Consider the following 13,873-nt stretch of genomic DNA (forward strand, 5'->3'; position numbering starts at 1 on the left):
GAAACACCTCCTTGCTAAATGGCAGCATAAATTCTCCTAATTTTTACTAAGGGAATCACTCCTCCTTCTGTCTGTAAATCAAGAAGTTTTCATCCCCTGCTCTGAAAACCTTGCCAGGTAGGCTGCCCTGTGCCATTACAGGACACTGCCTGGATACCGGAAGCGACAAGAAGCGGCTGAATCCTAACTCCTGTTTGCTGGGCGGGTTATTCCCTCTAAGTCCCAGTTTTCTCATCTGTAAATGTTGATGTGAATCTCCACCCCGCAGGGTCGTGGGTTTACACGAGGTGGTGTCTATAAAGGACACAGCCCCTCGTGTGGGTTCCAGCAAGTAATAACCAAAGGGTAGCTTTCGGGCATTCTTATTTTCTCCAATCACCAGCCTTGGTACTGTGGCTTGACAACGCCTGGGTGAGGCTCTGACAGTTTGCAGGGAACATCCTCCCTTATCAAAAATTCTTTCTGCCGCAGAGAGATTCAACAGGTCTCCGAATCTCATATCCGGAGAGCTTGCCTTTCAACTCAGTGCCCTTGGGGATGCCGGGCAAAGAGGCTGCCTGCCTCATACACTGGGTACCGCGACACGCCCGTGAGGGCTCAGCCTGTGGAGCTCCGAGAGGAGGCCTGTGGGCTGCTGCAATCTTCCCGTCTATTCACCGTCCTGCGGAGGCCTCCTCTCTGTGAAGCTGGTGTAGTCACGATTTGGGGCATGGACCATCCGCCTGGTCCCAAATGTGCTTCAGGAACTTGGAGGGAAGTGCATTAACTGTTCATCTCAGCAGCAGGAGTCACGCATTCATCTCACAGCTTAGAGCATCGGCACCCGTTTTGAACGGCCACAGGCATGCAGCGGATCATTTTGATGAGCGCTGCAACCGATTTTTCTCTTCTTTCGCGAAATCCTCCGCCTTCAACTTTAATGGGATTGGCGGTAAGCCTTTTGGGCCTCGGTCTTTCAAGAACCCTCCAGCATGTATAAAAAGGCAGGTCCTTCCACCTTAGATATATATTTTTCTGTAGTCAATGTCCACATTTATTGTAAGTGTAAAATAAATGGAAATGATATACGTTTCTATTTATCGCCAAAGAAGTAAAACTAATTAGGTAGGCTGGGGAATGGGATATACTGATTAAATTTAATTACTTTTTTTTTTTTTTTTTTTTGCGGTACGCGGACCTCTCACTGTTGTGGCCTCTCCCGTTGCGGAGCACAGGCTCCGGGCGCGCAGGCCTAGCGGCCACGGCTCACGGGCCCAGTTGCTCCGCGGCATGTGGGATCTTCCCGGACCAGGGCACGAACCCGTGTCTCCTGCATCGGCAGGCAGACTCTCAACCACTGCGCCACCAGGGAAGCCCCAAATTTAATTACTATTTAACTAAGTCTAAACGAAAATCTCAGTTTGGTTTCCACCATTCTGACAAAAAAATCTTTCAAATGTACCAGCCTGCGTTTCGGCTTTAGTAGACTGAACATTTGATTAATCTTGGATAATTCAGCTTCTGACAGTGGCTCAAATTCACGAATATGAACATCAAGTCTGCCAATATAAAAGATTTGAATCCATGTTCATGGATTCTAAACAAAGGTTAGAAAATACTTATGCTAAAAAATGCTTCGTGATGTACTTCGTTATGATTTACATCTTACCTCCTGTAAGTGAAATAGGTCTCTTTCCCATCGATAGAATTTGGGATAATCAAGTTTGATTTAAAAGTATTCTATCATAATCTCCCTCATCTCAGCTCCAAGGCTGTTTCCAACATTGATTTCATGGATTTACCATTGTTTTCAGGGTCATTTTGGGGGCAAAGTTTGTGGCCCTCCTTGACCAGAGTGTACATAGTTTAATGTTGCCAAGAAAGCCTATCTTGACAATGTTTCATGTGTACATCTCCCGGAGATTTTATTTAGATACTATATGTTTTCTTAGAATTATGCGTGGTCACCACAGCATAAAGAAACATGGAGCGGACTCAGTCTTGTTCTTCCGTCTGACTCTAGGAGATCCCTAGCTCTGCCACCACCATGACCCAGCAACTGCCGGCTCGTCTGGAAAGAGGAGAAGCAAGGGGTGGGCGTGGGGGCAGCGGTTGGAGGTGTCGGGAAAGGCCTGTAAGATGAGTCCTCATTTATGAGGGAGCCAGTGGGCCTTTTTCAGACAACTTCTGGTCACCACCACTTCAAAGCCTCTTTCCTGGAATGTCCCCAGCGCTTGGAGTCCATTTACTTGCCCGGCTGATTTTACAGTCACAAAGCCTACTCCTGACTTCACCTATGTTCCCACCAGCCCCTGGCGAGGGGTCCCTGGAAGTTGTTTCCACGGGGAGAGCGCAGTGAATGGTGTGGCTGCCCTTGGCTCACTTCCCACCTGTGATCCGTTCTTTCCCCCCAGGGACCCCGCCAAGCAGCCCCCGCGTGCACGTATCAGCACGGTTCCCAGAGAGGATATGGGCTGGCCCAACTCTGAACTGTCACCTAGTACAGGGAAAACAAAGACCCGTTCCCCCACCTTTCACCCAGTCCGCCGGGAACAGGGCCAGCCCGTTCTATGTTTTCAGTAAGTTTTCAAACATGCTCCTTTCAGTGGCCGCTTTTGCGGTGGTTATCTCTTTAGGGTCTTGGCCTCAAAACACCTTATTTGTTGTGAATTGTAAAACAGTATACCCTCTCAAGCTTTTTTTTTTTTTTAAAAAAAAGAAAGCTCTAGTTTTACTGGAAATTTTTCTTGTGGGAAAACCTCTCCCTGCCCCGTTGAGAGATGCCCTCACCCACGCTTTGGATTGACTGGAGGGGCCCGGCCCAGCACCACGGACCAGGAGCTCACAGCCCAGATGTCGAGGTAATTTCCAGACCTTCTTTGGTTTCCTCCCCTCTCTTCAAGAGTTCATGGATTAAACCACATGAGCTGACCACCTGCTGATTGCTTTGTATAAACTGCACAGATTTTTCAGGCAACAAAAATAAATCCTGCTCTCTCCTAACAGAGCAGGGACAATATTCTCTAGGAGAGAGAGAGAGAGAGAGGAATAGTTGAAATGGCTCTAGAATGGCTGGCAGTCGTGTGGTTGTGTAACCCACACAGCCAGCATAAAATTGTAAAACTCTGCCACAGGGGCAGATGGCTGCTGGGAGAATATTTATAGCAGGGACCTAGAAATAACTGTAAAGGAAGAGCTTTCTGAGTAACAGGAGTCGGGACTTCAAAGTAGCATTCGGTTTAGAAGATATTCTTGCTCTTCTCTGAAATCCTGGAGAGCTGTGCATTGCTCGCCACACGGGAGAGAATATTTGGTATATTCACAGAGTGCACCAAAGTTAATCCTCTCCTAGCTCTGTGCTGCCCAGATCTGACAGATAGGAACTGGAAGCAGGGAGGGAAGTAGGGAGAGTGTTAGAAGCATGAGCAGGGCATTTTGCACTGCACGCTGGAGAGCTGCGGTGAGGGAGCCCAAAGACACTCTAGAATCTGCGTGACAGTGGTCATGCCATCAGGAAGGGGCCACCGTGCAGGGACGTGCACTAGGCGGGGGCAGGATATGCAGAAGTGGGCCAAGGAGACCAGCGTCAGGGCTCAAATCAGGATGCATCTCCCCAGCCAGCCCCTCTGTGCTAAAGCCTTTACCAGTTGGCCAAGGAGGAGGGAACCAGACTGCAACGGGGCCTGGGTACTATTTGTAATTCTTTCTCTATTTCTAGCTTAAAAGAAAAATTTTTTTTGGCCTGCGCCACACGGCACGTGGGATCTTAGTTCCCTGACCAGGGATCGAACCTGTTCCCCCTGCACTGGAAGCGCGGTCTTAAATGGACCACCAGGGAAGCCCCTCTAACTTTATGAACTGCATCAAGGGTACTTTGTTAGCATGGGTTCAGGACTTTGCAATACATCTTTTTGTCACTGGTATAAATTCTTGAGCTTCAGTTCTCGTTAAAGAGAAGCACCCAGATTAAGCACTCAAACCGACACTGAAGTCACTGCCCTTGGATCCTGACGGTGTAGACCAGCAAACCACGAAATGACACCAAACCTCTTTTTTTTTTTTTTTTTTTTTTTTTTTGTGGTACGCGGGCCTCCCACCGCTGTGGCCTCTCCCGTTGCGGAGCACAGGCTCCGGACGCACAGGCTCAACGGCCACGGCTCACGGGCCCAGCCGCTCTGCGGCACGTGGGATCCTCCCGGACCGGGGCACGAACCCGCGTCCCCTGCATCGGCAGGCAGACGCTCAACCACTGCGCCACTAGGGAAGCCCAACACCAAACCTCTTAGCACTATAAGGCATGCACGAGGCTGCAAGAAAGAGAGGGAAGAACGTTCAGGCTCCTGAGAGGGATTTCCTTGTATACTTAACTTCTTAAGTAAGTCACCTGATCTTTTAAAATGCATTAAAGGGGCTTCCCTGGTGGCGCAGTGGTTGAGAATCCGCCTGCCGATGCAGGGGTCACGGGTTCGTGCCCTGGTCCGGGAAGATCCCGCGTGCCGCGGAGCAACTAAGCCCGTGAGCCATGGCCGCTGGGCCTGCGCGTCTGGAGCCTGTGCTCCGCAACGGAAGAGGCCACAGCAGTGAGAGGCCCGCATACAGCAAAAAAAAAAAATAAAAAAAAAAAAATAAAATAAAATAAAATGCATTAAAAAGCAATCGGTGGTGTGTGTGCATGTGTGTGTGTGTATATATATATGTACATGTACACGGTAGACAAGGTAGCTCCATACAGCATTCAAAACAAACCAAAACAAAACACTCCCATAACTGCAAGAGAAAAGAGCTGCATGACAAAACTGCACCAGGTATGTAATGATTTCTTTTTTCTAAGAACTGACTGAACCGATTTTTCCAATCTTAGTTTCCCTATGAGTGTATCTTTCTACCATGCTTGCCTCATTCCAATGGGAGCACCAGAGAGGAGCCTGGCTTTACTTATTTGCTTTCCAGCTAGTATATCACTAAGATTTATTATGTGTATCCAGCTAGTACATCAGTAAGATTTATTATGTGTATCTTTAAGTCCCCGACTGGAATTGCCCGTGTTATTAACAACCCACGCTACTCACTTAGAAGATAATTAACAAAGTATCCCAAGCACAGCTTTTCTAGAAGGTGCAGCTATCCACTACATATTGCAACTTGACCGCAGTTAATTCTGTCGCCTTAGCAAGGGATGGCTTATTTTCAGCTCAGTGCTACCTCAGGGTCTCCTGAGGACCTATGTGATTAAACCCAAGGCCGGGGTGATTTTACACTCCTGACACATTCATCTCTCTTACAGCAGGTTAATCAGGCAGGATGTGAGTGGTCCAGGGCTTCCCACCCCAAGCCAGGAAGGTTCCTCATGTCTGCCCCGTGCTGCGCTTGCTGGTGGGGACACCTGACCCAGGAAGACAGTGACTCAGTGACTATTCAGCTCTCCGGTTCCCCCCACGTGCCGATTAACCGTAGCCCCAACGTGCTGGAGGACAGTGACCGAAGGAGTTTTACCTGAAACTGAGCAGGACGCTTTGATGGCCTCAGGCACAGCCAGCCATGCCCCAGTTTGCGGCAATAGGACTGGCGACACCAGGATCGACCACGCTGGGCTCGACCGTGGCCGAGCACAGGAACAGACCCTGCCGCTGGCTTCGGGAAGAGGTCCCGAGGCAGAACGCAGACCTGGAGGTGGGTGTAAGCTCTCTGACGACAGGGACCATGTCTGATTTCCACTGTATCTCCAGTATCCAGCTCGGAGCCCCGCACATAGGAACCCTCCATGGAGTTCATCAAGTGCAGGCATCAGCAAAGCTAGAGTTTTCCGCGGTGAGCTCATGGGAGGGGGTCAAAGGGGTATCACGTGGCATCCAGACAGCTCAGTGGAGGACACTCTCAGCGACCCGGAAATTAGCAATATCCAGCAATCAGAGACACTGGAGGGGGGACGGTCTGCACCAGATAGTGGCGTCCTGAGACCAGGCTCGGGTGTAAAAGCCTCGGAAGGTGTCTGGCGAGAGCAAGGCAGGGCTAGAGGGAGTGGACTGGTTACCAAGACCAGGGTTGAGACCTGGATGGAGAGAAGGATCTAGAAGTTGGGAGAAGCCTAGTCATGAGAGCTGGGCTATGAGATCAGGGTTAGGGCAGTAACACAGCTGATTGCACTGATGCTGTTGGTCCAAGAATGTTTGGCTAGAACCAGAGCTTCCTGACTCACTGCTGTTAAGTTCGCCAGGCCAGGCCAGGCCAGGGCCGTGGGTAAAGAGCAGGGGGTGCAAAGGCTGTGACATGGCAGTGTCTCCTCTCCCGATTCCGGGGAAGTCAACCTCTCCGGCCACAGGCAAGACTATGTAGTTTATGGAAACTGCCTTGCTGGTTGATTTATAACTGTTTTCTTCCCCTCTAAACACAGTGCGTTTAGGTTAAAAACCAGGCAGCATATCAATAAACTAATTGAGAGCATAGGCACTGAGATTTTAGTGTCCTTTCACAAACTTCAAGTTTTAGAGTCTTCCCAAGGCAGAGGCAATATAAGATTCCAGGCCGGGCTTCCCTGGTGGCGCAGTGGTTGAGAGTCCGCCTGCCGATGCAGGGGATACGGGTTCGTGCCCCGGTCCGGGAAGATCCCACATGCCGCGGAGCAGCTGGGCCCGTGAGCCGTGGCCGCTGAGCCTGCGCATCCGGAGCCTGTGCCCCGCAACGGGAGAGGCCACAACAGTGAGAGGCCCGCGTACCGCAAAAAAAAAAAAAAAAAAAAAAGATTCCAGGCCTTAGCTGCTGCGAAACCCGTGAGCCTACATCTAATAGGGTGCAAGGGAGGTGATGGTTAGTGTAGAGAAATTAATCAAAGGACAGCACCACCTAAAGCTTCCAAGGAATCGTGAGGCTCTCCTGCCTCCTGAAGAAAGCACGCACACCTTCACACTTACACACACGATGGAAGTTTTGACTGGATGAGGAGGACCTGCTTGTGATCACCGTTTTCTGGAAAGGTAATACATTTATAGGTGATGAATAAATGCTGTCAGTTTCAACAATATTATGAATACAACCCGAATAGAAATTAGCAGAGAGTTAAGAGGAGGTCTGACAATGAATCTTGCATTTCATCATTTAGTAAAATACGAGGTGTTCCCTTAAAAGTGCAGGTTGGTCTCTATTTGTAATTGATGTCGGAGCCGGCGGCTCATAGATATCCTAGACAGTTCAGCTGCACTCGCCCTGGAAGCTCTTTGAAAAGCAGCCTTCTTTCCCTCACTGTTCGCTGCCACCTAGTGAATTTACTTAGAAAAGAAACCAGAGCTGGAAAGGAAATGCTCTTTAAAAGGCAAATAGACCACCTACAGAGGTGGGATAGGGAGGGTGGGAGGGAGGGAGACGCAAGAGGGAAGAGATATGGGGACATATGTATATGTATAGCTGACTCACTTTGTTATAAAGCAGAAACTAACACACCATTGTAAAGCAACTATACTCCAATACAAATGTTAAAAAAAAAAGCTGCCTTGGGGATCATATGAACTCAAAATAAAGCTCAACTTATACACGAGAAAAAAAAAAAAAAAAAAGGCAAATAGCTTTAACAGGTGCTCAGAGCGGGAAGGTAGACGCTCTTGCCAAAAGGGCCACAGAGGAGATAATGAAACTCAAGCCACTGGAGCAGAGCACATAAATGAAGCCACTGTCCAGTGGAGGCTTCTGGAAAGAGCAGGTAGAGGTCAGCAATTCGTGACAGCATGGGGCTGCTGATCAGGACAGCCCGGCCGGACAGAATCAGTCTGTTCCTTTGCCCGCCCCTTGGTTGACCCCAAAGGCAGGGCCTCACGTCTCATGGCCCAATATACAGATGTGAAGCGCCCGGCAGAGAAAAAACGTGTCTGGAGTGAAGCAGCTGGTGCCCAAGCTCCAGAGTCTGCGCACGGGAGGCGTGAAAACTCCGGTGACGGGACGATCACAGAAGCGAGGGAAATGTAATCGGAACGGAAATGCGATCATGCGCAGCTCTGCTAACCCCCAGCTGCCTGTGCCAACCTCCCTGCAGTGTGAACACGAAGGCTGTAACCTCCCCAGTCGAGAACGGGCCAGGGTAACTGTCTGCCTCTCTCACATCCAGGGCCACCGGGCACTGAGAGGAGGCTGCTCCTCCACCACCCCACGCACAGAACTGCAGGAGGGGGGTGGCCGTGGGTGCCGGCTCCGTGAGCGATGCTGTGCGGCTCCACCTTGCCCACCTGCGTCAGAACCCACCTCACCTCTCTCCCTCTTGGGATCCTGAGAGCCCTCGGCCCCGGCCAGGTTCTCTCTCAGGCCTGCCCGGGCTCTGTGAACACGCTGGAGAAGTGGATTGCTCAGGTTCACGTAATGATGCTTGTGCAAATAAGATGTGCAGTGGCTATCGCCATTGGAGTGTGTGCGTGTATGCACGCACGCACACACACGTACCTGGGAGCGTGCGCGTGTGAGTGCGTGTGCATGCGTGTGTGTGTATATGCTACGTGAACACTAAGAAACTGATGACAATCCAGTCTCTTATTGTCTTATTGTACATTGTCTCTGAAGGGTGAGTTTTAATGACTCTGATCATTAAGGAAATGGTGAGGCCGTCTGGCTCAGAAACTAAGGAAAAAGAATCTACTGATTTTGATAATTAAATGAGGCCAAAGTGAAACTCTAAGATGTGGTTTTTTTTCACTCAAGAGACCATGGACCATTCAACGCATGACCTCTCTCCCCCAGGTATCCTCCAGAGTAACTTGCTCAGTGTTAAAAGACTCTGTAACGGTGTGTGTTTCCTGCTAGCCATCACTTTCACACTCAGGACGGATTTGCCCCGTTGCAAAAATGGTGATATTATTATTGATATTTTGGCACTGGGTCATTCACTGATTTGACGCTCCTTGTATTGTAATTTACAGTTGTCAACTGAATTCGAATGCTTGCTCTATCCTCGGGGACCTGAGCTATTAACAGAGCAAAGCATAAAGAGTCTAAGCGTATGGCAGGGGATCACTCGGTTTGAATGATTTTACGTATGTACTTCTTTTTTTTTGCGGTACGCGGGCCTCTCACTGCTGTGGCCTCTCCCGCTGCGGAGCACAGGCTCCGGACGCGCAGGCTCAGCGGCCACGGCTCACGGGCCCAGCCGCTCCGCGGCACGTGGGATCCTCCCGGACCGGGGCACGAACCCGCGTCCCCTGCATCGGCAGGCGGACTCTCAACCACTGCGCCACCAGGGAAGCCCCCGTATGTACTTCTAAACGTCATCTCGACTTTAGCACTGGGCAGCCAGGGGGCCAGTGTTGTTCACTGGATCCGTCTCTCCAGGATCACGGTTCCTATCTTACGTGGTGGATCAAATCCTTATACGATACGAAGGAACGACAAAAAAGACCACACGTAAAGGCGTCAGCCCATGTACGATGACGTGGCATATAATTACGCACAGCTGACACGCTTTCCAAACAACGTCCAGCTCCTCCAGGGTTTAATCACACTGTGCTCCACCCAGAGGCTGGTGTCCTCACCCCAGGGCGAGTCCAAACGGCACCAATGCGAGACTGACAGGGGACTCTCTCTCCAAGGGTCAATAAAACCAGTAGAAAAACAAGAAGATTTGAGGAGTAAAAATGAAAAACTAGAACACTCCAGCATGCTATGGATCCGGATCATCTGTGCCCAACTGAGAGAGGTTGTAAAAATAACCCTTACCATCCTGTTCGTGGGGAAAAAAATAGTGCCAAGCATTCTTAATTGGTACTTTCCCTGGCAGCAATGTGGAGATTCTGTGATTCCCCCAATCCCCCTAGAGGTAGCGAGTTGACCTCACAGAAATCTAGGCAACTTGGCGAAAAATGACTCCTTAACCCAACTTTGCAAATAAATACGTTTTTAGTTATCAGATATTTCCCTCCTAATTTACAACAGGTAATTCACAGAGACAAAGCAAATTTTAAGCAACTAATTCACTCTGCTTCGCCATGAAAAGAGTCAGGCCGACCTGGACTCTGCTGTCCAGGAGTTGGGGACCGAGGGGGGGGTCTGAGGCAAAAAGGCAATGAAAAAGAAACACGACAGCAACGCATAATTCCCCACCCATCCAATGGGGGGCGTTAGCAAGACGGCTTGTTCAGATGGACTGCATTTTATTCATTCACTAAAGAACAACAACAGCAACAAATGTCTATTTGTGGAAGACACCATTGCTACACAGCACAGATTCTCAACCCTACTGGTCCGAAGGAAACATGGGAAATGTCATTTTCGAAAAATTTAAATTGTTTAAATGAGATCATAATGAAATTTTAAAAATTCATTAATTCAGTTTCTCCACAGACTTTTGTTCTCTGGTTGATAGGAAGGACCAAGGCAGTAAGGAATATTAATCATTGTTATAATGATAATAAAGTAGCTGTTATTTTTTGAGTACTAACCATGTGCTAGGCAACTGTATTGTAATTGTTTTTAAGTGATTCATCCTAATTTTCACAATACCCTTTAAAATAACATCACTGCGGTGGATTGCAAGCTTGTGTGTACTCAGAAAAGTCATATGTTGAAATCCTAATCACCAGTGCGATGCGAGTAGGAAGGGGGACATTTGGGAGGAGATGAGGTCATGAGGGTGGAGCCCTCATGAATGGGATTAGGGCCCTTATAAAGGGACCCCAGAGAGCTCTCATGCCCTCTTTCTGCCATGTGAGGTTACCATGAGAAGCTGGCAGTCTGTAACCCAGAAGAGGGCTCTCACCAGAACCCAGTCATAACTGCACCTTGATCCTGAACTTCCAGCCTCCAGAACTGAGAGAGATAAATGTCTGATGTTTACATGCCCCACCCCAGTCTATGGTATTTTGTTATAGCAGCTGTAACTAAGTAAGACAAACATTTTCTCTGTCTTACAAAGGAGGAAGCTGATTGTCTAAGGTTAGACAATTAATCTGAGAGAGAACTGAGATTCAGACCTTGGATTACTGGGTTCCAGAGTCAGTGTCCTTAATTGTTACACTTGTGGTTAGATGACGTCTCAGATCTTTATTTAAATATATATATATAATTTCTTTCCTATTCCCATTTTCCTAGCCTAGGAAGCTCTCAGTGGACTATCGTCATAGTCTTCAAACTGGCCACCCCGACTCCTGTCTCTTCTCCAACAAATCCATCCCCGTAAGTTGCCAATAGAGTTGAGTTATGTTCTTAAAATGCGAGTCAGATGATTCTCTCCAACATCCAAAGCTCTCAGTGACTCCTTTCACTTGACTGATACAGAAAATACTTCTGAATGTGACACTTAAGGGCCCGTGACCCAGCCTCGTGTCCTTTCTATATGCCTCATCGTCACGTGAACCCCACTGTTCAGTGTTCAAAAGGACCAAGACTTTTGTGCATGCTGTGGCCCCAGCGTGGCTTGCCTTCGGCCGGGCAGTATGGCACAGAGGACATGAATATGAGCTGTGGGGTTGACTGGACTTCAGCTGGAACCCCAGCTCTGCACCTACCCGCTGCGTGACCTTGGGCTGGTTGTGTGACTTCCCTAACCCTTATCTGTTCATCTGAAAACATGCAGTGCTGACAGCATCAAAGGGAAGAACAGATATATTCCACTTAGCGGAGTACCCAGCGCACGGCGTTCAGTAAGTGGAAGCTAACTTGATCTGCCTCAGGAAATGCTGTGCTCTCTCTTCCGTGTCTCAGGGGGTGCCCAGGCATCCAGGGCTCACTCTAACCGACGTGCACGTCAATGTCACATTCAGGCCTGACTTTTGGCTTCAGCTCCAAACCCATATGGTCCATCTTTCTTTTGGTCTTGCAGATGCATCCAGTAAAAGAGCCATTCCAGTCTAAATTTCCAGGGCAGAGTTAGAAGAGAGATGGGAGGTGAAAGAGGGTAAAAATCAGAAAGTTGTATAATGATTGTAATCAAAATAGCTAATATTCATTGAACATGACATATCAGACTCTTCTTTACATGATGTATGTATATTGGCTTAGTAAACCTTAAAGATTGGTACCACTTTTAGCTCCCCTCTTTATAGATGGGGATGTAAATGGTCAGAGAGACTAAACAAGTTTCAAGTGACAGAGCCTGATTTGAACCAAGGCAGCCTGGCATTCGGGTAAAAGCATCATCCCCTCTCCCCCCATTCCACTGACCGGCTCTCCCCTCAATTCCCTGTTCCTGACGTTTACGCAAACTCTCAGGTAGAGGGCAGACCTCTGGTTTTTACCCCAAATGTGCCGGAGTTTTGTGGCTCAGCCCGTCCTTGTCTTACAATCAGCCCGGCAAAGCCAGCTGCTCCACGTGGGAAGCCCTATGATTTATGTCATCTTCATTTCCACTCTCATTGCAATTCACCTGAACTTATGAATTTAAAATCACTTAATGCATGTGGTAAAAGAAGCATTTCCTTTTCGATCGCTTTTTTAAAATTTGAAGTAGCATCTGGGCTGGAGCTTCAAAGACTTCATTTGAAACATTCATCTGCAGACAGAGCTTGATATACTCAGACACTAGGCAGCAATGCCTAGAAAAATGCCCTCTTATAAATATTTTTAAATCAGTCTATCATTCTCAGCAAGGATAGGTTGGGTTTGGGTGCTGGGATAACTAGTTAGGGAGGTTTTAAGACAATTTCTTTTCTTTTCTTTTTTTTTTTTAAGTCTTTATTGAATTTGTTACAATATTGCTTCTGTTTTATGTTTTGATTTTTTTGGCCCCAGGCATGTGGGATCTTAGCTCCCCGACCAGGGATCGAACCCGCGCCCCCTGCGTTGGAAGGTGAAGTCTCAACCACTGGACCGCCAGGGAAGTCCCTAGGAAGAACAATTTCAAAAAGACTATTCCACCATAGATTTCTCCTTCCTAAAACTCTGAATAAATGAAACAGCTCAATCTTTCCACACACAGTTATGATCTAGGGCCTGGGACGTTTGATTCTGTATATTCACTGGGTCTCAGAATCAACCACACATTTCAATCACCCTGAGAAAAGTCAAATCTGCCTAAGATTGTTGAAGTTAAGATTATTCTGGAAATATAGCATGTACATTTTTTTTTTGATTGATGGGATTTTAGGTGGATTTCATTTTTTCGCTTACACTCTCTACACTTTCTAGGTTTTCAAATAATCGGAAAAACTAAACATCAAAGAGGAAAATCAGTCATTTGCTTACTGTTATGGGAAACCTCTGAACTAGAAGTTTAGAGTGTTGGGTCTGGTTTAACTCAGCCCCTCCTGGCTGTGTAACTCTGTGAGCAAGTCTTTGAGCATCTCAGAACTCAAGTTTCTGGATCTTTGCGATGTGTGGGTTAGATGGTGCCATGATGTTTAGACTCTAGGCTCCAAACCCCAGAGGTCCCTGCGAGAGCCTCTGGCTTTCTCTCCCCATCACCAATCCTTCTTTCCCGATGCCCGTCCAGGTTTACCCCCAAAACAGCTCTGCTTTATCCATTCAATGTTTTACATGTTAAGAATCCCATACTGTTTCTACTTAAAAATATTTCACTTAAGACCAAAAAGTTTGATAAACCTCTGGGCTAGGTGATAGCTCAGTGAAGTTAGATAGCTTCTCACCGGTGATTTTGTAATCCTTTTGTCAATTCTATATCTCATGAAGATTACAGGATCACCTAGAACTTCCTGTACTACACCGGGGGCAATGAAACTAGTGGAACTGACTTGCAATCTACAGAGAGTTGACTTTGCTAAGACACTTCCCAGGCTTTTTTCTGACAAGAGTTACTTGCCGATATATAAAAGAGATAACCAACAAGGACCTACTGTATAGCACAGGGACCTATACTCAATATTTTCTAATAACCTATAAGGGAAAAGAATCTGAAAAAGAATATATATATATATATATATATATATATATATATGTATAACAGAATCACTTTGCTATATACCAGAAACTA

General features: G+C 47.7%; 1 protein-coding gene and 1 long non-coding RNA gene across 7 annotated transcripts in view; one reads left to right on the forward strand and one right to left on the reverse strand.

The window, feature by feature from the left end:
* FRMD4A (FERM domain containing 4A) overlaps nt 1–13,873 on the reverse strand; it is a 663,610-nt gene that overhangs the window by 403,144 nt on the left and 246,593 nt on the right. The window lies entirely within an intron of this gene.
* Nucleotides 1,932–12,325, forward strand: LOC136793870 (uncharacterized). Its single transcript, XR_010839904.1, has 3 exons — nt 1,932–2,840; nt 5,264–5,649; nt 11,038–12,325. It is a non-coding gene; the product is annotated as an uncharacterized lncRNA (long non-coding RNA).

The sequence above is a fragment of the Kogia breviceps genome, chromosome 3 (assembly GCF_026419965.1).
Source record: "Kogia breviceps isolate mKogBre1 chromosome 3, mKogBre1 haplotype 1, whole genome shotgun sequence".
Classification (NCBI taxonomy): Eukaryota; Metazoa; Chordata; class Mammalia; order Artiodactyla; family Physeteridae; genus Kogia; species Kogia breviceps.